This window comes from Nomascus leucogenys, unplaced genomic scaffold (assembly GCF_006542625.1).
Source record: "Nomascus leucogenys isolate Asia unplaced genomic scaffold, Asia_NLE_v1 000625F_164532_qpd_obj, whole genome shotgun sequence".
NCBI lineage: Eukaryota > Metazoa > Chordata > Mammalia > Primates > Hylobatidae > Nomascus > Nomascus leucogenys.
In genome coordinates this window covers 154,149-163,713 of record NW_022096032.1, presented here as the reverse complement: position 1 = coordinate 163,713, position 9,565 = coordinate 154,149, and the positions used below count along the sequence as shown (strand labels likewise).

The 9,565-nt window shown below is 54.1% G+C and overlaps 1 long non-coding RNA gene across 1 annotated transcript; it reads right to left on the bottom strand.

Annotated features, from left to right (window-relative positions):
- Positions 1-707: 707 nt before the first annotated feature.
- Positions 708-2,781, bottom strand: LOC115833793. The gene is made up of 2 exons (XR_004029080.1): positions 2,054-2,781; positions 708-1,139 (listed from the first exon to the last, which is right to left on the bottom strand). It is a non-coding gene; the product is annotated as an uncharacterized LOC115833793 (long non-coding RNA).
- Positions 2,782-9,565: the final 6,784 nt, after the last annotated feature.

The window sequence follows — 9,565 nt, the reverse complement described above, 5'->3', positions numbered from 1 at the left end:
ACCAGCCTGGGCAACATCTTGAGACCCTGTCTCTACCAAAAAAAAAAACAATAAAATGAAGATGCCAACCCCCATCCAAGAGATTCCAATTTAAGTGTTCTAGAGTGGTGCTTGGGCATCAGCACTTTTTTTTTTTTTTTTTTTTTTTTGAGACGGAGTCTTGCCCTGTCATCCTGGCTGGAGTGCAATGGAGCGATCTTGGCTCACTGCAAGCTCTGCCTCCCAGGTTCAAGTGATTCTCTTGCCTCAGCCTCCCGAGTAGCTGGGATTACAGGTGCCTGCCACCATGCCCAGCTAATTTTTGTATTTTTAGTAGAGACGGGGTTTCACTGTGTTGGCCAGGCTGGTCTCGAACTCCTGACCTCGTGATCTGCCCGCCTCGGCCTCCCGAAGTGCTGGGATTACAAGCGTGAGACACTGCACCTGGCCTGGCATCAGCATTTTTAAAGCTTTCCGTGTGATTCTTGCGTGCAGCTGTATTGAGACTGTCTGCATCTAAGGCCTTGATAGTCAGAGTGTGGTCCATGGGAAGCTTGACGGAAATGCTGGATCTCAGCGCCCTCCTCCCAGTTTGCTGAATCAGAATTTACAGTTCACCAAGATGCCCCGGTGATTCAGCCGCACACAGTTCCAGAAGCCCTGAGCTAGTTCGTACAGGGTTCTTTACCCATGCTCATGTCCCTGGCCTGAATCACAGCGTGTTTGACTTGCTCAAGTTGTAGCCGTGGCTCTCAATGTTTTGACTGTGACCTACAGAAAGAAATGGACTTTACAACGATGAAACAAGAACGCCACAGAAACAATGCCTTCACCACCTGGGGTGCACTCTGCACTCTCATCCATTCAGCAGGTAGTTTTGGCACCTGCTTTGTGCCAGGCCTCGTTCTAGCTGCCTGTGTCTAGAAGAAATCCCTGGTTGTTGGGAGGTTTCTATTCTAGGAGGAGGGCAAGGGGGTCAGAAAGTTAAAAGTAAACCATGTATATAAAGGGCGTGCTAAAAGATATTTATTAAAATCTTTTTTAAAAATTACATATTTAGGGTGGGGTTCTGGGGTGCCGATTATGTTCCGTTTCTTGATCTGGGTGCTGGGTGTATTACCTGCAAGAATGCAAGCTTTCGGCACTTCTCTGGAGGTATGCTGTATGTCAATAAAAAGTTCAAAAATTACATTCTGATATTTTCTTTCTTTCTTTCTTTTTTTTTTTTTTGGAGAGACAGAGTCTTGCTCTGTTGCCCAGTCTGGAGTGCAGTGGCGTGATCTCAGCTCCCTGCAACCTCTGCCTCTCAGGTTCAAGCGATTGTCCTGTCTCAGCCTCCCGAGTAGCTGGGATTACAGGCGTGCACCACCATGCCCGGCTAATTTTGTATTTTTAGTAAAGACGGGGTTTCACCATGTTGGTCAGGCTGGTCTCTAACTCTTGACCTCAGGTGATCCACCTGCCTCGGCCTCCCAAAGTGCTGGGATTACAGGTGTGAGCCACCGCGCCCGGCCAAACATTCTCATATTTTCTATTCTATTATTATCCTCTTTCATAAAACAAAAAAATAGTCATTCAAAATCAACCATATTCAGTTTACCTCCCTCTAAAAGGTTGCAACAGTAGTTTTAAAAACTGCTTTATTTAAAAACAAGGTGTACGCAGTGGCTCACGCCTGTAATCCTAGCACTTTGGGAGGCTGAGATGAGTGGATTGCTTGAGGCCCGGAGTTCAAAACCAGCCTGGCTAACATGACGAAACCCTGTCTCTACTAAAAATACAAAAAATTAGCTGGGCGTGGTGGCGGGTGTCTGTAATCCCAACTATTAGGGAGGCAAAGGCAGGAGAATCGCTTGAACCCGGGAGGCAGAGGTTGCAGTGAGCTGAGATTGCACCACTGCACTCCAGCCTGGGCAACGAGCACGAAACTCCATCTCAAAAAGATAAAAAAATAAAACAAACTAGAAGCCCAATCCCTCAGCAGCACCCACCCACTCTTGGCTTAGCAGCTGCCTGCAGGTGTGAGCCAGGTGGCCCATTCCCCAGCAATGGCCTTCCTTGCCCTCTTGCTTACCTCACAGTGCAAAACAGCTCATGACGGAGACTCTTAAGGGCACCACCCAGAGCCTCCCTCTGGCAGCCTGGCCCACCTCCGCTCCCAGCTAGACCCGACAAGCCCTTCTCCTTGCCGAGTCATTCTGCTGTGGGCAGCTCTCCTAAAGTTCCAGACGTAGGAGGAGACTGGCTCAGGCACGTTAATTGGAGGGTTGGGTTATCCCTGCGGCCACCTCCCAAGTCTCCTGAGACTCACTGTTTTTAGTCTGGGGCTCCTTCCTCATGTCAGCTCTCTGGTGGCAGAGCAGTCTCCCTCGGTGTCTCTCTGGCCACCACGATCAGTGTCACGGACACATCCCAGCATAGCCCCAGTTCTCAACCCCATGGTGGGGACCGTCCAGGAGTTGGTGAGGAACAGGGTAGGAGGGAGGAAGGGAGCAGCAGACCTCACTCTTTCCTTTGAACCTAAAGCTCCAGATAACCCTACACTAGAGGTGCATACAGGGAGTGGCGCTGGCTTCTTGAGAGAAACTAGAGAGATGGGGGGCTGGGGAAATGGGGGGCTGGGCAGCCCTAGGAGCAGGACCAACCAGGATGGAGGCGCTTTGACCCCTAGCTTTGTTTGATTTGGAGCTTGATTTACTGGAGGGGAAGTTTGCTCTAAATCAGTTGTTTGCATCTATTGACCAATAAAATCTAGTTAGTCCTGATGCTTCCTGAAGCAGGGCCCCTGGATTTGGTGTTGCTTTTTTGTACCTCAGATTTTTTTTTTTTTTTTTTTTTTGAGACAAGGTCTGGCTCTATTGCCCAGGCAGGAGTGCAGTGGTGTATCTCTACTCAGTGCAACCTCCACCTCCCAGGCTTAAGCGATCCTCCCACCTCGGCCTCCCGAATAGCTGGGATTACAGGTGCGTGCCACCATGCTCTGCTAATTTTTGTGTTTTTTTTTTTTTTGTAGAGACAGGGTTTTGCCATGTTGCCCAGGCTGGTCCTGAACTTGGGAGCTCAAATGATTTGCCCTCTCAGCCTCCAAAGTGCTGTGATTACAGGCATGAGTCACCACATTCGGTCTGTGCCTTAGACTTTAGAGTGGGAAAACTGGATTTGAATCCTGGCTTCAGTACTACCAGCTGTATGGCGCTGAACAAGTCACTTGGCCATGTAGAACCTCAGTTCTGCCACGTGTAAAATGGGGATATTATGTGTCTCCTTGGGTTGTTGTGGGGTTGGATGAGAAGAATGCGAAGTGCAGGGCCTTGCACAGTTGGGCTCTGTGAGTCTTAGCAATGGCCATGACTGAGGCAGCGTGAGGGAGACTGGGAGAAAACCTCCTGTTTCCTTCTCCCAAATCTGTTGTCTTCCCCACTTTCTTCCCTGAAGCCGGGCGACAGGGGGGTGTTCCTGGCCCAGCCTCCTGGCTCCCTGGGTAAGGGCTGCCATTACTTGCAGTGTTAGACAATTTAGTAGAAAGTTGCCCCGCCCACCTCGCAGGCAAGGCACCGCCACCCAAACCCACCCAGACTGGGCCTCGTGTAGGTTTCCGGAAGCCACCCCTTTCTCATTGCCCTACTGCGCTCTGGCCAAGGCCCCGGGCCCACTGCTGGACAGTGTGAGTGCAGAGAGACCAGCCCTACGCAGTACGTAGATCTTGCCATCTACCGCGAATTGTTTTGTTATTACACCCATTTTCTAGGTGAGGGACAGTAACAAGGGCTGAGTGGCCCTGAGTCCTTGGGCTCCAAGCGCCCGCTGCCCACTCCGTTTGGGCTGGGACATGGGTCTGTGGGCTGGGAACTGGGCCTGCAGGATGCCCCGCCGCTGGGAATCAGAGCGCTGGGTTTTCTCCCTCTGGGGTGGGGCGGGGGGGGGGCAGGGAGGAGACGGCTCAAGTGCAGGAATGATGAAGGTCCGCTTGTCTGGGGCTGTTTCTGCCCAAGTCCTCATCAGGAATTGTCAGGCCTGAGACAAACCCTCCCTCCTTCAGGAGTCCTCCGTTGGCCCCGGGGAAAGAGAGGTGATGGTCCGAGTTTCTGGGCCTTTGGGGTGCCACGGTGAGATTAGGACTAGAACCCCAGCCTCACTGGCGTGACCCCAGAAACCTTCCAGTCCAACCTCCTCACTTCAACTGAGGTTGAAGCAACTGAGACCGGGTGGAAGTGACTTTTACACTCGCACAGTGCAACGGTAGCTACTCGGCATGAGACTCGTTCCGGCGCTCCTCCACGGCGCCCCTCGACTCGGCGGTTACTTCTTCACCCTGGGCGCCACCGTTCCTGGGCACCGCAGGACGGCGCAGGCCGGGCCTGGGGGAGTGGGGGAAAGCGGGGTAGGGCCCCGGAGGCTGGGGGAGGAGCGGGGGGAGGAGCGATGAGCCGGGCCCTTTAAGAGGGCGGGCCGACCCCCCGCCTCCCAACCCGGGGCGACGCAGGCGCAGGCGCAGGCGGGTTCGGAGCGCTCGGCAGGAGGGACAGCGGGCGGGCGCTCACCTGCGGGGGCCGGCGCGGGGCGGGGGCCCGGCGGGCCGACGTTGACGCCCGGAGGCGAGGGCGGGGAGGCGGGCGCGGGCTCGGGGGCGGCCCGGGGCGGGAGGGGGGGAGGGCGGGGAGGGCCGGGGGGGGGCGGTGTGAGCGGGCGCCGAGGGCAGCACCATCTGGAGGGGTGGGAGCGCGCGGCCTCTGGGGGGCAAGCGAGTGCGCTGGGCCGAGCCGGTCGGGGGCCCCCGGCGGGGCGCGCAGGAGGAGCGCGGCGGGCTGAGCCCTGCGCTGCCGGAGCAGCAACCGCAGCGCGTAGGGGTTCTCAGCTGGGGCCCGCAGCAGCTCCGCGGGCTGAAGCACGGCGTGGAGGAGCGGGCCGGGGTGGGCCCGGCGGTGCAGGAGGAGGGCGGGGTGGGCCCGGGGCTGCAGGAGCGCGGCGGCCGCGGCCACGAGCCCAGCCGGGGGGTGGTGTGGGGGCCGCCGGACGGCGCGGAGTGGGGGCGCCCGCTGCGGGGGACTGGCGCGGCGGGCTGGCCTGTGGCGCAGGAGGAGGGGCTGGGGCCCCGCGGGCAGCACCAGGAGAAGGGGGGAGGCAGCCCCGCAGTGCAGGAGCGCGGCGAGGCCCGGGCCGGGGTGCAGGAGCGCGGGGAGGGGAGCCCGCGGAGGCTGCTGCAGCAGCCCGAGCCGGCGTCCGAGTCCGGGGAAGGCCCCCGCGAGCGCAGGGAGGGGCCAGAAAGTTCCGGTGAACTGGGGGAGCGGCCGTGGGAGAGCGTCGGGCGGGAGGCGGTGGTCCTGGGAGCGGCCCCGGCGCCCCGAAGCCGCCCCGAGCTGGTGGGAGGGCCCGGCCGGTGGGGCCCGGGGGCTGCGGGGGAGGGCGCCTGGGGTGCAAGAGGCGAATTGGCTGCCCGGGGTGCAGGAGGGACAGGTTGGTGCGGGCTGTCAGGAAACCTACCGAACGGGAAGGAGGCCCCAGGAGGGAGAGGGACCTGGCGAGGGCTCAGGCCCCGGAGCGCCGGCGGAGGAGGAGTGGTGACTGGCAGGCCGCCGCCCGGCCCCACCGTCCCTCCGGGGCTGAAGGAACGCAGGATGTAGGGCGTGGGGAGTCGGGCGCAGAAGAGTGCGGGAACGGGAGCTCTGGGAGCTACTGCCTGAGGGCAGCCGCGGCCCGCGGGAACCTCTTCTATTCAGCCTGGGCGTCGCTGAAGCTGTGTCTGCGGGGAGGCAGCGGAAGGCGCAGGTAAGGAAGCCCAGTCCTGTTAGCTGGAGTTGGTGTGCTTGGAAGCGAGAGGCTGCAGGTCCCTGGCGAGAGGGTAGTCTCCACACTGCCCTCGTTCTCTCGGCCTTTTCATCCCTGGAGGGAGGAAGCAGTGCAGTTTTCAGCTGCAAGCAGACCTCTCTCCTCCCAGTACTGTGTATGTAATTGGAGTGATAGGGCATCTTAGAGTCTAGGCAGCAGCCGGACGTCTGGGTGGCTGCCAGGTCTGTGCAGAGGGAAGAGGGGTAGCCCCAGGGAGGAGCTGCAGGACGGTCACCCCTCCACCTGCCCTCCGTGGCAGTAGGGGTGCCTCCATGCCATATGCTCTGCATGGTGCAGTCAACACACGAATCCTCAAAACACGTTCCACAGAAGGGAAGAGGGCAGCGTGGGATTAACAGAACCTTATCTTGTAGCCCTGTTGGTCACGTGAGCTGAGATGTGAGTGTGACAGCTAGTGGCTTGGGTACGGCACGAGCCTGACCCGCTCCTGCCACGCCGTCCTGTCACAGCTGATTTACCCTGAGGGCCCAGAGCCAAGGATGATTAGTGGGCGGAAGGAGGGAGAGCAACTGGTGAGCCCTCCCGTCTCTGAGTGGGACTTCACGACCCCAGCGTGAGAGGGGCGGGAGGAGGAGGGTGCACCTGCACCCCAGGGCTCTGGGCTGCCTCTGTGGCCCCACCCTGGGGAGGTTTCAGATGGGCCGCTGTGGTATCATGGCTCTGCACCTGTCAGGACGGGAGCTCCTAGCGCCAGTCTAGAGGTAGGGCTTGTAGGGCCAAGGGTGGGGCTGTATTTGGCTTGTTGACTCCCTCGTGGCCTCGTGCCCCCGGGGGGCTTGGCGGGCTGCTTGTGGGCCTTACTCTCCTAGAGCTGTTCGCCTCTTACCTGGCACTGTCAGGTTCTTGCTTCCCCTGCCCCTGGGTGGAGATGGGTGCAGGGTTGCTGCTTGCCCAGGGCCTGAGCTAGAGGACCCCTCTCTGCCCCAGCCCGAGGTGTGGCTCTGAGTCAGATGGTCCCAGGCCCCTGTCCCGAACCAGACTGGGTGCTCTCCTGTGGGGCAGAGGGAGTGGTGCTGGAGGTAGCAGCTGCTGGAGGAGCCGGTTAGCCTGCTCCTCATACAAACTCAAACCCGCCTGTCAGCTTCGTCCCATGCCTGTCGCGCTGCCACCCAAACACTCATGCACCGGAAGTTCAGCTGCTGTGCCCACGTGCCTGACGCTTCTGAATGGCCAGAGTGGCTGTCACTGTCTGGCTTCAGTGGAGAGAACTGTTTAAACACATACACGACAGTCTTCACCTACTTAGGTCGGCGTTTTTTGAACTTGTGGTAGATGATGGGAGAAAGGCCTTGGCATCACACCAGATTGCTTTTGGTCTGGTTACATCGCTTACGAGCTGTGTAACTTCCTTGGGGCAACATAATGTCTTTAGTTTCAGTTTCCTGGTGTCTGCAGTGGGCCAGGGCTTCCCCTGCAGTGTCGTGAGTGAAGAAACCTCAGGCCCTTTGGAGCCTGGTGCCCACCTCCCCGGAGCCCCGGCAGACATCGGGGGAGGGAAGTGCAGACTGTTCCCTCTTGGCCCCTCTGAGCCCGAGATTAGGCCCCACCTTGTGCTTCGTCTAGAAGATGCAGTTTCTTTTTGTTTGTTTGTTTTAAATAACAGTTTCATTGAGATATAATGACGTATGGTAAACTGAGCATATTTAAAACATACAACTTAAATAAGTTTGGCCTATGTATATATACCTGTGAAACCACCCCCACCCTCGAGATAGTGAAACATCCCCCTTATTCCCCTGTCCCCAAAAGTTTTCTTGTGGAAACCCCTCCATTCCCCGCTCCCTCTCCATCCCCTACCCCAGGTAACAGGCTGGTCTACTTCTGTCACTGTATCTGAGTTTGCCAGCATTTACTGTAAACAGAATCGCGTCTTTCATTCAAACAGAAGTATTTTGGAGTTTGTCCACGTGGCTGTACCTATCAAACAGTCATTGCAGACGTGTGCCAAAGTCTGTTTATCCATTAACCTGTTGATGGTTTTCCGAGAAAGCTGCTGTGAACGTGTTTGTTAGTCTTTGTGTGGATGTGTGCTTTTATTTATCTAAGTAAATTCCTAGACTGGATGGCTGGGTCATGTGGTAGTATAACATTTAACTTTTAAGAAACTGCCAGATTGTTTCAAAGTGTTGTACATTTATGTACTCACCCACTGTGTATCAGAGTTCTGGTTGTCCACGTCTTTGATATGTCCACATCTGATGTGGTCAGTCTCTAATTTTAGACATTCTCATATCTGTAGTATCTCATTATGATTTTATTTGTATTTCCTTAATGACTCATGTTGTTAGCATCTTCTGTGCTCATTTCCATATGTATGTCTTTGGTGACGTGTCTGTTCAGATTGTTTGCCCACTTTTAATTATGTGGGGTTTTTTCATGTTGAGTTCTGAAGAGTTCTTGATATATTTGATATAAGACTTTTATCAGGCATGTGATTTACAAATCTTTTCTTCCAGCATGTGGCTTTGTTTTTGATCCCTTAAAATGTCTTCTAAAAAAATTCTCCACGATCAGTAGTGCAAAATGGTGTGTTTTGAAGAGAAGTTTTAAATTTTGATTAATTTACTAATTTGTTACTTTGGTATTGCATTTTTGATGTCATGTCCAAGAAATCTTTGCCTGACCCAATGTCCCAACAGTTTTGCCCTGTGTTTGTTGTAGACATTTTATAGTTTGGGGCTTTACATTGAGATCTAGGATCACTTGGGGTTAATTTTTGTATGTGGTGCAAGGTATGAATCAATGTCCCGTTTTTTGCATGTAGAGATCTAATTGATCTAGTAGCACAATTTATTAAAAAAGATGTATCTCTCTACTGATTGCCTTTAATCTTTGTCAAAATCAATTGCTGGCGGGCACGGTGGCTCAGCCTCTAATCCCAGCGCTTTGGGAGGCTGAGGTCGGGCAGATCAAGAGTCAGGAGTTCAAGGCCAATCTGGTGAACATAGTGGAACCCTGTCTCTACTAAAAATACAAAAAATTAGCCAGGTGTGGCGGGCACCTGTAATCCCAGCTGCTTGGAGGCTGAGTCAGGAGAATCGCATGAACCCGGGAGGCGGAGGTTGCAGTGAGCCGAGGTTGCGCCACTGCACTCCAGCCCGGGCGACAGTGTGAGACTCCATCTCAAAAAGAAAAACAAAAAAATCAGTTGTTTGTGTGTGTCTAATCTGGATTCGTTTTGTTCCATTGATCTATTTGTCTATCTTTATCCCAGTATCACACTATTTGATTACTGTGGGTTTATAAACTATAGTAAGTCTTGAAATCAGGATAAGATCTCAAACTTGGTTTTGTCTTTTCAAAATTGCTTTAGCTATTCTGGGTTCTTTGTACTTCCATATACATTTTAGAATTAGTTTGTCAATTTCTACGAAAAAAGCCTGCTGGGATTTTGAATTGGGAGTATGATCAATTTGGGGAGAATCGATGGGTTAGCAATATTGAGCCTTCTGACATGAACAGTGTGTATCTCCGTATTTATCTAGGCTTTTGTTTACTGTCTCTCAGCAGTGTTTTGTAGTTTTGGTATATCAGTCTTTTCCATTTTTATTGAACATATCCTTAAATAGTACCTATTTTTATGCTGTGTAAATGATACTGGTTTTTCCCTGGTAGTATCGGTTTTTTTATTTTTTAAAAACTTTTAATTGTGGTAAAAATATACATAATATGCTACCATTTAACCATCTGCAATGGTGGTAAATACATTCGCACTGTTGCACAGCCATCACCAGCATCC